This window comes from Pan troglodytes, chromosome 2, assembly GCF_028858775.2.
Source record: "Pan troglodytes isolate AG18354 chromosome 2, NHGRI_mPanTro3-v2.0_pri, whole genome shotgun sequence".
NCBI lineage: Eukaryota > Metazoa > Chordata > Mammalia > Primates > Hominidae > Pan > Pan troglodytes.
Window position 1 is genome coordinate 195,761,527 of NC_086015.1, and position 13,110 is coordinate 195,774,636.

The window sequence follows — 13,110 nt, forward strand, 5'->3', positions numbered from 1 at the left end:
TGCCTCCTAGCGGTCTTCCCAGAGCTTAGGAGTCTTTGCCCCTCCTGGGAACTTTCTGAGGGTCCATATAGTGGTCCTTAGCACTATTGCTGGTTTTTTTTTTTTTTTTAATTTTAGTTGTAATATACGAGTCTTAGCAATCCTCATACATCTCTGACTTATCCACAGTGCCTAGTATACAATGGACAATTTAGTGAACAATGAATAAATCAGAATATTGAGGCTTAGGAAACTAGGACCCATCACGAACCTTCTCATAGTAATCCAGATCCTGGATGGAAGCTTTTAATAAACACAACTTCTGTTTTCCTTCCTCTTTGTTTTTTATTTCTTCTCGAAAGAGACTTAATTGAAGAAAATGAGCTCTTTCACTTCTTCCATCCTCCAGGAACATAAAACTGACAGCCTCCTCCAAATGATTATTTAGCATTTAATGATTTATTCCTTGAGCGCCCAGTTGATCTTCCTTGGGCCCATTTGAAGAACTCTTGTAGCAAGGGGAAAATTCACATGATCATGCACAGGGTCAAGCTCCATTTACCTTTTGTCCTTTAATGATACTGATGAGCAGGCAGGTGATTTAAAAGAGAACAAATGGTCATTAAAATTAATCAAAAGGACACAATAAGGAAAAATGTGCTATATAAGGGCAACATAAGTTTTGTAGTGACACAAACAGAACAAAACAAACAAAACTCAAAGGAATGCAAAGGTGGCATGTATAGTATTTTAGCCCTTTAATTTAAACCCAAGGACTTAAATATGCACAGTTTTATGCACAGATAAATACCACTCATTGGGGCCAAATACACAGTAACAATGCTAAAAGTTTACCCCTTAGACTATTTTTAGAAATTACATACTACACTATTTTAATCAGAGCTATAAAGCACACAGTGACCCATTCACAATTTACACCAACAATTCTGTTTTTATGTACAATTTAAAATGCAGGGGACTCACTGTCATCACAATGGCAATGTGATTTTAAAAGCCTACAATGAGAAATAGGAGCCATTTCATGGTCATCCTCATAGTTTTTCCAACCGTTAGAATTACTTTATATAAAATAAATATTTAGTAAATGTTAGAAAAAGGGAGAGAGAAAATGAGGGAAGAAGGGTGATGACATGACTCTAGGAATGAAGAAATGGCATTCGGAAAAGATATTTTCTTATATACTTGGGAAAGCAAAGGACAGAAGTAATGAGCAAAACTTTATACTAAAGAGTCTCATTCTATATTCAGTGGTCAGAACTAGGAAAGGTTATTTTGGAAAGTTGTTCTCTTCCTATAGGATAGGGGTTCTCAGTGCTTATGGAAACTACTTCTGAACTGGCCTTAAAAATAATCTTGGAAAGGGGATGGTTGGTGCCTTGCGGAGCTTAAAAAAAAAAGGATAGTCAATATACCCGTGATGGTCAATTTTATGTGTCAACTTGACCAGCCAAAGAGTGTCCAGATATATGTTCAAATATTATTCTAAGTATTCCTGCAACGTTGTTTTTGGATGAGATTAACATTTAAATCAGTAGAGTGAGTAAAGCAAATTGACCTCTGTAATGGTGGGTGGGCCTCATCCAATCAGTTGAAGGCCTGAGTAGAACAAAAAGTTAACTCTCCCCTGATTAAGACAGAAATTCCTACCTGAAGGCCTTTGAACTGGAGCATCAACTCTTCCTGGTTCTACAGCAGCCTACTAGCCTTCCGACTTAAACTGGGACACTGGCTCTGCAGACACTGGACCAGCCTCAATAATCACATGAGCCAATTTCTTATAATAAATAAATTAAAAACAATCTCCTATTGATTCCAATTCTCCAGAGACCCCTGACTAACATAATACCTATTTTACGATACTCATTAGAAAAAATAAAACCCAACCAAATTTGGGTATAAGAAACAAACAGAGCAAGAAGACATTTCAAAAGCGGTCTGAGTTTTAAAATGTCAACACTGCTGGTGTGTCAGCAACATTTAATTGCCATCTTATCCATGCCCTTCCTCTTACATGTTCAGCAAGTGTCATTTAGTCTTCATTTAAGTTAGGAACAAAAGTTCAATAATAGGTTTAACCCACTTTTCTCCTTTCCCAGCCTCTCGTACCCTAAGGTGCCCTTGAAGCAAGGGCCTCTGGCCAGCCATTCCCTAGCAGAGGATCATGGGAGTGAAGTATAGTGTCTTTCCTGTCCAGATTAAACATTATCGTTGAGCTATAAAGCTAGATGCTGCTTTGGGAAGGGATGACATACAGGACTCTTGTATTTTACTGACTTTTCTGCAATTAATAATCTACTTCTCATAGTACATATCCTAAAACTTAAAAGGAGTGCAGAAGTTAGCTAGTCAATATTGTTTATTTTGGATATGGAGAAACAAAGCCTCAGAGGAGAAAAATGTCCTATCTGTACCATACAGCAATTATTAGCAGATCTGTAAAGCCTGCTATATAATGAAGCCTCAATTCTTAGCATGTCTTTAAGATGTAAGAATTTTTAAAAAGTGTAGTTGGAGCCTCATGAAAATCCACTATGTCTGCTCTGCAGGAGGGGCTATGCTTCTGACCCTTTACCATATTAACTTTTGCTTAAAGATCAAATCAAGAAAATAAACCTCTGAATCTCTGAGTAGCACTGCACAATTGGATAGTTCATGTCGTCCTACTCAAAAATGGGCCACCTCCTGTCAATGAAACCAGACTTCCAAAACATAGGTTATCATAGCATTCCCCATTCAAACCCCTGCAATGATTCTCCATTGCTTAGGGAGGATGAGGGCAAATGTTCAAATGCTTAGCCTAAAATTTAAGAACCTCCATAATCAAAGCTTAACCTACTCTAGCAACACATATTCGTTGAATACTACTGTGTACTAGGTACAATAATTGAGACAGTAGATAAAAATGCATCTTTGGAAGTGACTCCTCCAGCCCAGTCAAACTTTCAGGTAACTGCACATGCAGAAGTGGTCAACTGCTTAACAGCAATCTCATGAGAGACCCTGAACCAGAGCCACCCAGCTAAGCCACTCCCAAATGTCTGGCCCACAGAAACTGTGAGATAATGAATAGTTATTTTAAGCCACTGAGTTTTGGGATAATCTTTTATGCAATAATGGATAATGTACACATCCATGAACAGATAAATTGATAAACAGACTATGGTATATCCATACAATGGAATACAACTAAGCAATAACAAGAGGTGAACTATTATTATATATAACATGCTTTAAAATCTCAAATAATTACATAGAGTGAAGTAAGCCTAGAAGAGACAAGCTAATCAATTATGATGGAAAACAGGTAGTGATTGCCTAAGGATGGAGAGGAGGCAAAGAGAGAAAGAGTTCAAACATGTACAATGAAACTCCGGGGATGCAATTGTTATATTCATTAATTTTATCATGGTAATAGTTTCATGTCAAAATGTGTCAAATTGTACATTTTAATTGTGCACAGTTTGTTGTAATCTGTCAATTAACCTCAATAGAGCTATAAAAAATCAAGTAAAAATGGTGATCAAAGCATTGGCATTGGCCCTGTCCTAATGTACTTCAGTTTGGAATAAAGGACATTAACTTCGCTAATAGCCACAGTGCAGTGGAAGAAGGGCTAACACAGCACCATGGAGGAGGAAGAGGAGGAGGAGGAGAAGAAAGAGGAGGAAGAGGAGGAGGAGGAGGAAAGTCTCCTGTTCTCTGCCTCCCACTAGGGCTTCCATATTGAAGTCCTTTCTTTGTTTTTCCTTTTCCTTCTCTTGGTACCACTTAGCCATTAGGGTTGCTTTTTTTTTGCATTTAGGTTTTGGTCCCTCTTAAGCCTAGTTTCTTTCTAATTCAGACTGATTTTTTTTAAAGATCTACTCTGGATCTCTTCTCTAAATGACTCTGGCCTATTGATAAACTTTTCACCCCAACAAATAATCTGTAGGGTGTTGAGAAGCTTTAAACTGATATATGTAGCACCTAGCTGCCACTTTATGAATACTTAATACATTGTAATTATTATGTTGATATCGTTACTACTATAAGGTTATATTCTATGATAAGTATGAAAAAGGTACTTGAAAAAAATAACTAAGGTTTTCTTTCATCAATAGATTTTTTACTTGCGATGAAAATTTTAGAATTGTAATTTCACCATCCGAATAACCTTTGTTTTAAATCATCAGATAAATCAGGTCACTGAGGGGAAAGGGTGAGTTGGGGTTAAACATTAACAAATCCTTTGGGAGGTCAGGCAATTGAATGATGTCTTTTCCAGCACATTTATGCAGCCTTTTTTTTTCTGCTTACAAAAGAAGAAAAATAATGAATGTTGCCTTTGGGTTAGAAAAGTACAGCACAGGGAAAGAACCATCTCTCACTTTATAATATGTAAAACAATTTCATATTCACCATATGATTTCATCTGCACAGCAACCATGTTGTAACAAAGGCAGGGAATGTTACCCAACCACACAGATGAGAGAGCTGAAGGTAAGTCAGATAAAGTAACTTGCCAAATACCACGCAAGCTAGTTTTAGAACAACTGACTCTAAATCTTGCACATTTTCCATAACACTGAAATGTTTAAGAAGAAAGTTTGATTGGAAAAGGAGGTAAGAAAAGGAAGTATTGTGTGACTTAAAGTAAAGAGTAATGTCTTAGAAAGGTACTGAGGGGAAATCAGGTCAATGTCTTATCTGCATGCTATGGCCTCTCCTTATACTAAGAGAATGATTAAATAAATGATCATTAAATCCATCAGATACATTATTTAAGAATATTTAATGGTATGGAAAAAAATGCTCATATTTTAATATTAAGTTTGAAAGGCAGAGAAAGAACAACAGTTTAGTCCCAAATCTGCTAGGTGGCAGGGGAGGGTAGAAAACTAAATCATCATGTTTATTGAAGCACTATTCACAATAGCAAAGACTTGGAACCAACCCAAATGCCCATCAGTGATAGACTGGACAAAGAAAATGTGGCACATAGACACCATGGAATACTATGCAGCCATAAAAAAGGATGAGTTCATGTTCTTTGCAGGGACATGGGATGAAGCTGGAAACCATCATTCTTGGCAAACTAACACAAGAACAGAGTACCAAACACTGTACGTCTCACTCATAAGTGGGAATTGAACAATGAGAACACCAAGACACAGGGAGGGAACATCACACACCAGGGCCTGTTGGCAGGTGGGGGACTAGGGGAGGGATAGCATTAGGAGAAATACCTAATGTAGATGATGGGTTAATGGGTGCAGCAAACCACGACGGCACGTGTATACCTGTGTAACAAAGCTGCACATTCTGCACATGTATCCCAGAACTTAAAGTGTAATAAAAAATAAATAAATAAATAATACTAATGGTAGCCATCCTCTTTCTGGTGGTGAGACAATAAACGATTTTGTGTTTGTTTATTCTTTTCTATACTTTTCTGCTTTTGAACTGTGAGCATATTGTCCTTAGTGCAAGAAATAGAATCTTTTTTAAAATGAACAAATGGTTCTGAGAGTCATTGTGCTTATCTTCTAAATATTTGGCCCTTTGTATGTACTCGGTTCCAGCAGCAAAACACTCACAAAGGGTATATGTAACAAAGTGGAAACATGATCCTGCCAGCTTTACCTGGAATGCTATGTGCATTTTGGCAGTGTTGGAGAGATGAAACCAGAACAGACTTAGAAAAAAGCTGGGACAGAGAACAAAGGAAGAGGAAACTCTGCCATATGGCATAGAGGAATTCACTAAAATTTAGGAATCTTAAATAGAGATCCCTTAAGACTAAAGTGATATGATTGAGGTTCATAAAATAATTTGTCATTATATATTTGAATATCTGAATACCACTGTACTTTACTCTCCTAAATAATAACTGTTTTACTCATCTTTCTAATCTCGCAATGATATGCATAGTATTGGCAAATAGCAGGTGCCTGAATTGAGTTGTAGTTTATAGGTTGAATAAACATGTATTTATCCAAGAAGTCTTAAAATACTAATGTGAAGTTGTTAGATAAAGCCCTAAAAGGATGCTTCAATTCAAACAAAACAAAAGAAAATGCTCTTTTTATGACAAGCAGTAACTATGGGTAAATATTTGGCTCCAAAGAAAGGTGCAGGGAGATAGCAAGGTCTAGTGAAAGGGGTTATGGTTGGCGGGGGGCAGGGTATCTAAAATAGCAACATTGTACAGTCACTTCATGAAAGATAATCGTGTTCTCTATGGCAACAAAAAAATATTTTTGGTACATTTGTCTGAAAGATAATTTCAAACTCTAGTTACCTGTGTAATATCAAATTAATACCAAGTAAGTAATAGTAAATAAAAACACTTTGTTTATGTAGCAATCACAATGTGCCAGACACTGCTCTAAGCACTTTACATATATTAACTAATTTAGTCTTCCTAAACTTCCCTGTCGATAGGTACTATTATTCTCCTTGTTCCTTTCTTTTTACTGGAGTAAAGGAAGATTGAGTGATTTGCCCAAGGTCACACAGCTAGGAAATATTTAGTAAAGCCAGGATTTAAACCCAAGTCTTGTGGCTCCAGAGTCTGCATTCTTAACCCTTTACTGTCTTTTAAGATAAAACAACAACAATAACAACAATGCATATATTCAAAACTTATTTATTAACTGCTCTTATTCCTTAATTTCATGGCAGTTTTGCCTCTCAGATTAGATTTGTAAGTAGGAAGTGTGTCTTTAATTTTTGTCCCACCTAACCTCAGAGACACCCAGCACTTTAAGAGCCAAGTAACAGATATTCTTCTGCTATGATGTGTCTGATCTTTACTTGCTGGACATTCAAATTTCTTTTGATAATATTACCTTTTTCACTCAAATTATCAAATGAAAAGAAAAAAACAACTCCCTGGACAGTTAATGAGAAAATAAGAACTGGGTCACCATATGTAAAATGATTTGCGGATTTGATTTTAGTTCTCCTATTATTGCAAAGCGAGTAGCTCATATTATTCCCACCTGCAAAGGAACAGCCTTCATGAACTACATCTTCACCACATAGACACACACATCCACTTTCTATAAGAATGCTCAGCCCATCTGCTCACATTTAAAAATACCAATTGAAGACCTCCCACGCTGCCTTGGTTTGTAAAATGTCTATCACCAAATCTTCATTCCAACACTCCTTTAAGTTTATCATTTCTTTTTCTCTTTTCTTTTAATGATTTTCACTAGTTCTTTTTCAAGTACCTAATGTTCATCATTAAGGTTTTTCTGAAATAGACAATGGTCTTTAAAATACAGGGTTTCAATGTTATTTCCATCTATGATGTGTCTTCATTTTGAGGAAACATTTTCCTATTTGGGAAAAGGTTACCTTGCACCCTGGTAATAAGCCTGTTTCCAATAAAGAAAATTAAGATCTCTATCTGTTCTCAAGGTACAAGACTTGATTACAACACTATGAAAAGCAATTCTTAAAACACACACACACACATACACGCACACAAAGAAAAGATGAAATTGTGCAGACAACTCATTCTCAAGATACATTTAAGAGAGTGAAAACTGAATTGCGCATATATATTCCTGAACAAAGAGTGGAGGTATTTGTTGGGGTAGGCACTTCCTGTATCTCCATGAAAATATCCCCTGGAGGATAGGTAAGCTCAGGACACACAAGCACTGTTTCCATGTTGCTGTAAACCACATGTTATTATTATCATTATTATTGAGATGAAGTCTCCCTCTGTCACCCAGTTTCAAGTGCAGTGGCATGATCTTGGCTCACTGCAACCACTGCCTCCGGGGTTCAATGCCTCTGGGATTCAAGTGATTTTCCTGCCTCAGCCTCCCGAGTAGCTGGGACTACAGGTGCATGCCACCACACCCAGGTAGTTTTTGTATTTTTCAATGGAGACAGTTTTCTCCATGTTGCCCAGGCTGGTGTTGAACTCCTGACCTCAGATGGTCCGACCATCTCGGCCTCCCCAAATGCTCAGATTACAGGTGTGAGCCACTGCACCTGGCCCCACATGTTATTCTTCTAAGAGCCTCAAGCTCAGTATTCCTTCATTCATTATTTCTTTTATCTATTCACTCATTCATTGAGGTAACCTGCTTTTAATGAGGGCCGTTTCCTGGGCATTGTCATACGCAGTAGAGAGAAACGGTGATGACAGATGCCATGCTCCCTGACCTCAAATAACTTACAATCTGGGAGGGAGGAAGACTAGGGTCCTCTTGACTTTTAATTCAGTGCTTGCTCTTTCCTTTTTCTTTTTTTAGAAATCCAAGACATACAACGTTGTAGCTTACTCTTTATTTGCTTATATACTTACTTATTTTTCTGAGGCACTTTATGCAAGATCTTATGCAGTGATTCAAGTTCCTGTGTGCTATCTCACTGGCCACAAAGGTGACAGCCAATGTGCAGTATTAGAAGAAGCTACTGGAATTTATCATGGAGTCAACATTTCTATTTTTTTTCACAAATGTTATGAAATCCTTTATTAAAAAATGATTAGAGATGAAAACTGCTTCAAGCTCTCCCTGAAATCCAACTCAATAATTTTTTTAGGAAACATCTAGTGACCGCTGAACTGTGGAGCAGCTTGCTAAGGAAATGTGTCATAATATGTAGATACTGGGATCCTAAGGTATAGCTCCACATAGTTTATGTCTGATGAGGGCAATTGGTCTATGTCCCACATGTGGGGCTTTTCAAAAAATCCTTCTCAATAAAGAGATTTTGTTGTTGTTGTTGTTTTGTTTTGTTTTGTTTTTGAGACAGAGTCTCATTCTATTACCCAGGCTGGAGTGCAGTGGCCCGATCTCAGCTGTCTGCAACCTCCGCCTCCCAGGTTCAAGCGAGTCTCCTGCCTTAGCCTCCTGAGTAGCTGGGATTACAGGCATGCACCACTGTGCCCAGATAATTTTAGTAGAGACAGGGTTTCACCATGTTGGCCAGGCTGGTTTCAAACTCCTGATCTCAGGCATTCTGCCCACCTCGGCCTCCCAAAGTGCTTGGATTACAGGCATGAGCCACCACTTCCGACCTCAATAAAGAATTTTAAATGACACAAATACGTGTTGTGAGGATTTAATTTGAAGTAGATTTATTTGAAATACATATGAAAAGTCTTAAAATGTCCATGCATTTTGAACAGCAATTTGAGATGAAGGAAATAATCAGATATGCATAAAATGTCTATTAAAATGTTCTATTTTTATAATAGAGAAAAATTGGACATAATATACTCAGTGAGAAGGGAATGGTTAATTATGAAATCATTGTTTCATAGATAATTGTTATCATTAAACATTATATAGAAGACTTTCAATGATGTGGGCCAATAAACACAATTTATTACTAAATAAATAAAGTATGTAGAGAATTATAAGACTCAAAGCATGTTAAAATATATTTCAACACATCTTAATACAGCCGGGCGCAGTGGCTTATGCCTGTAATACCAGAACTTTGGGAGGCTGAGGCAGGAGGATGTCTTGAGCCCAGGAGTTTGAGACTGTAGCCTAAGCAACATGATGAGACCTCACCTCTCTAAAAAAAAAATATATATATACACAGACATACACACACACACATATTTTATATATATGTGTGTATATATATGTGTGTATATATATGTGTGTATATATATGTGTATATATATACACATATATATACAGGAAGAATACATGCAAAAATGTCAAAAATATTAACTCTGGACACTTAGACATTCTAAAATTTCTTGACTTTGTCATGCTCTCTGTAATCGAGGTTAAGTGTTCTCTTTCCTTCCATTGAAATATTCAACTCCCATCACTCTTTGTTGACTTTGAAGATTTCTAAAATGTAAATGAAAATATTTTAGAGGACTTCAAATTTTTCCATTCTTTAGAACCCAAATGGCATGATGGCTTTTTTATCTAAATACACTATAATTCAAATTTTTCCTGCATCCAAATCTACATGGCATGGTGAATTCTTAATTACTCAATGTGCTGAGCACAGTTATCTCTAAAATATCATTATCTTTAATTACCTAAAAGATTATAAATACATATAAAAATGCTTAAAACAATGAATTCCTTACTCTCTTCAGGGTACTCAAATGTCCTGATAGACTCAATGTTTTACTCTTTGACAGTATTTCTGCAACATTTGTATTTGTTCAGGATTTGTGGGAAAATAAAATTATTCTAGGCCCACTAAAGTAGAGTCTTTCCAAACTCTTGACTATTTGTGGGAAAATAAAATTATTCTAGGCCCACTAAAGTAGAGTCTTTCCAAACTCTTGATATATTAAGCAGCTATATATAACTGTACAGATGATAACCTGGTTCACCGTTGCATTACACTTTGCATTTTATTTCAGAATTACTAAATTATGGCAGCTTTAAAAATAGTTTTAAACTTTCAAAAATAATTGTGGCTGTGTATTTAGAATCTCTATAAAGTTATTTTTAGGATTGTAGCAAATCTGCCATAGACTGTTAACATAAAAAATTTATGTTTTATTTCATATCTTCTTCCAAAGTACATACTATAAATATAAATGGGAGTTGTTAGCCTATAAAGGAGGGGAACTCTAACTGAAAGTTAGAGTTTGTATCTTTATCATGTTCACTCATTGTTATTACTGGATTACTATTTCCTACCTTAATACACAGTTTAGCAAGTTATGAAGAGGATGGGCTGACGTTTGACAAGGATGAAGCCTTCCAGCTACTAAGCACTGTGAGATCTGGTTGAGCACAAAGAGAAATGAAAAGAAAACTTCAAATGCCATGTAAGAAGTGAGAGCAGTCCTAAGGGTCAGGAGCTAAACTGACTTGAATAGCTTTGAAACTAAGTAGGATTTCAGTCCTGGTGGTTGGTGATTAGAAAATGGAGCAGGAAATGCTTCCACAGCTGGTAAAAAAAAAGAAAAAAAATCCTTATCTTACTGTCATTATGAACATAGATAAATCCTTATCTTACTGTCATTATGAACATAGATAAATCCTTATCTTACTGTCATTATGAACACAGATATAAAGGTCTGGGTATGAACCAGGATCAAGGTGAAGATGAAGGAGGCAGTTCAAATGCCCGTGCCTAGCTTCTCAGCTTCATTTGGCCCTACCACACCTGAGCTCTCGGCAGGTACTCCCCAGGCCTACCCCACTCTGTCTCCCTTCCTCACATCCCTAGCCTCAACACAAACATGCACACATGCACACTGTGCACTTTTCATTCCTGACTCTATAATTTGCTCATTTTGTTCCTCCTTCCCTTCCCCCTCATCACATATAGCCTGGCCTAAATGAGATTTTGTCTGTTCCTCAATCTTTCCAGACCATCCCCTTTCTTCAAGAGCTAGGTCACATCGCATCTCCTCCATGAAGACATCCTTAGTTCTCATTCATTTCTCCAGTTTCCAAATCTTTATTTTATGCATTGCTAAATGATATCCAGTGTGCTATCTAATTATACACTGCCTCAAATAACACACACCTTTATTTTCTCTGCAGGTCAACGGTGAATATCACTGGCTTCGTGCTCTCTTATATTCTCCATGGAGCCTAGTGTAGTGTGGAAAACATTGAAGGTACATAGGATATCAGATGAGCGATGCGAATCGTTTAATGATATTATTGCATAAAATAGTTTATACTTTTCAAGCATCTTCACAATATGATGTTCTTCCTTTTCTAGAGAAAATATTGTTACCGGTCCTAAAAAAATACTTTTGGCAGTGAGAGTGAACCTATCTTTGATTTGCTTTAGTGGTACTTTTCAGCCCTTCTGAATTGACAAGAACAGTTTCAAAAATTCAAGACTTGGATATTAAGTCACATATAATAGCAGAAAAAGACTGAAGCAGTTTTGAGTTTCAGAATACTAAATGTGAATCTTTCTAAAATGGATCAGAAAAAAAAATGTGACTTTCAGACCCCCTGACTTCATCCTACCTACAATTGAAGAGCAACGTCACAGTCTTGACATCTGACCTGTTTCCCTGGTGCTTCCACACTCAGACAGGTGTCTAGGAGAGGCATCAGTAACTGGATTTCTATCTCTACAGACATATTTCACAAAGGCTCTATCTCCTAACTCTGACTTTCAATTTAGCTTGTTTTATAGGCCTTAAAGGGCTGCTTCTGAAATGATCGTTTTATCTTTTTCTCTGTTAATTTAAATCCTGGAAAAAAAAATTCAGTCTGACTAGCTTTACAAAGCCTGCTGAGCTGTTGTGAAGAATAGGGTTCTGCTGACTTAAAAAAAAATCTGAGCTCATAATCTTCTTTAGAAATACATAGGAACATCAAACTGATCTACCATGGAATCATGGAGTTTAATGATTCGGGTATTTCTAAATTCAATAAGGAGCCATTTAAGAGACGTGGAACTGGCTTCATCCCACACCTTTATTTCCTCTGACATTGCCTATGCTCTGTTTCAGAAGGAGCAAAAGAGATGAATAATTACTGGCAGATTAACCTTAGTAATTACTGTTTCTTTGATACCTTTGTTAACCCTTGAAATCTCTGGGCATTTCCTGAGGGCACAACTCTATACTTGCAAGTATGAAAAAGCCATAGCCGTTTTCTTTGTTGTATGCCGATCTTCTTTGGCCTTGTAAATTTGCACCAATTAAGAATATTATTTGCAGTCTTATTTTTAATCATGATAACATAATTATAAGAATTTTTATCTAGTATATTAGCGATCCCTGTGGAAAACAGAGGCCCAGAGAGGTCCAGAGATACACTGAGGCCTTATCTCAAGTCAGAGGCATCCCTGAAGCAGACTGCGATGGGTTCAGAGTTTGAGGTTCTCTGCATTGAATGTGCTGCCTACTGTTGCCCTAGGTACTTTCAGACGATTTCACATAGAGGTTTGGCTCTTTTAGTTGCATACCAGAATGTCAGCCACATTTTCTGTATTTATTTATCCTTCATCCCTGGCCTTATCACCAGAGTTTGTAGACAAAATCTGATACTCCTGTCTCCTACCTTTCTGGATTGTGCCAGGCTGCCCTGTATTGTCTGATCCTCAGGCTATCTTGTGATCAGCTTCTAAGATTTTTTCCTTTATCTGCTCTCTCCGCTTGGCTAAGACATTTCCTCAGGTCTCAAGCTTCTCTTGGGCTTT

The 13,110-nt window shown here is 37.0% G+C and overlaps 1 protein-coding gene across 1 annotated transcript in view; it reads right to left on the reverse strand.

Moving 5' to 3' along the window:
- Nucleotides 1–13,110, reverse strand: part of FGF12 (fibroblast growth factor 12) — a 585,069-nt gene that overhangs the window by 429,340 nt on the left and 142,619 nt on the right. The gene's annotated exons all lie outside the window — the stretch shown is intronic.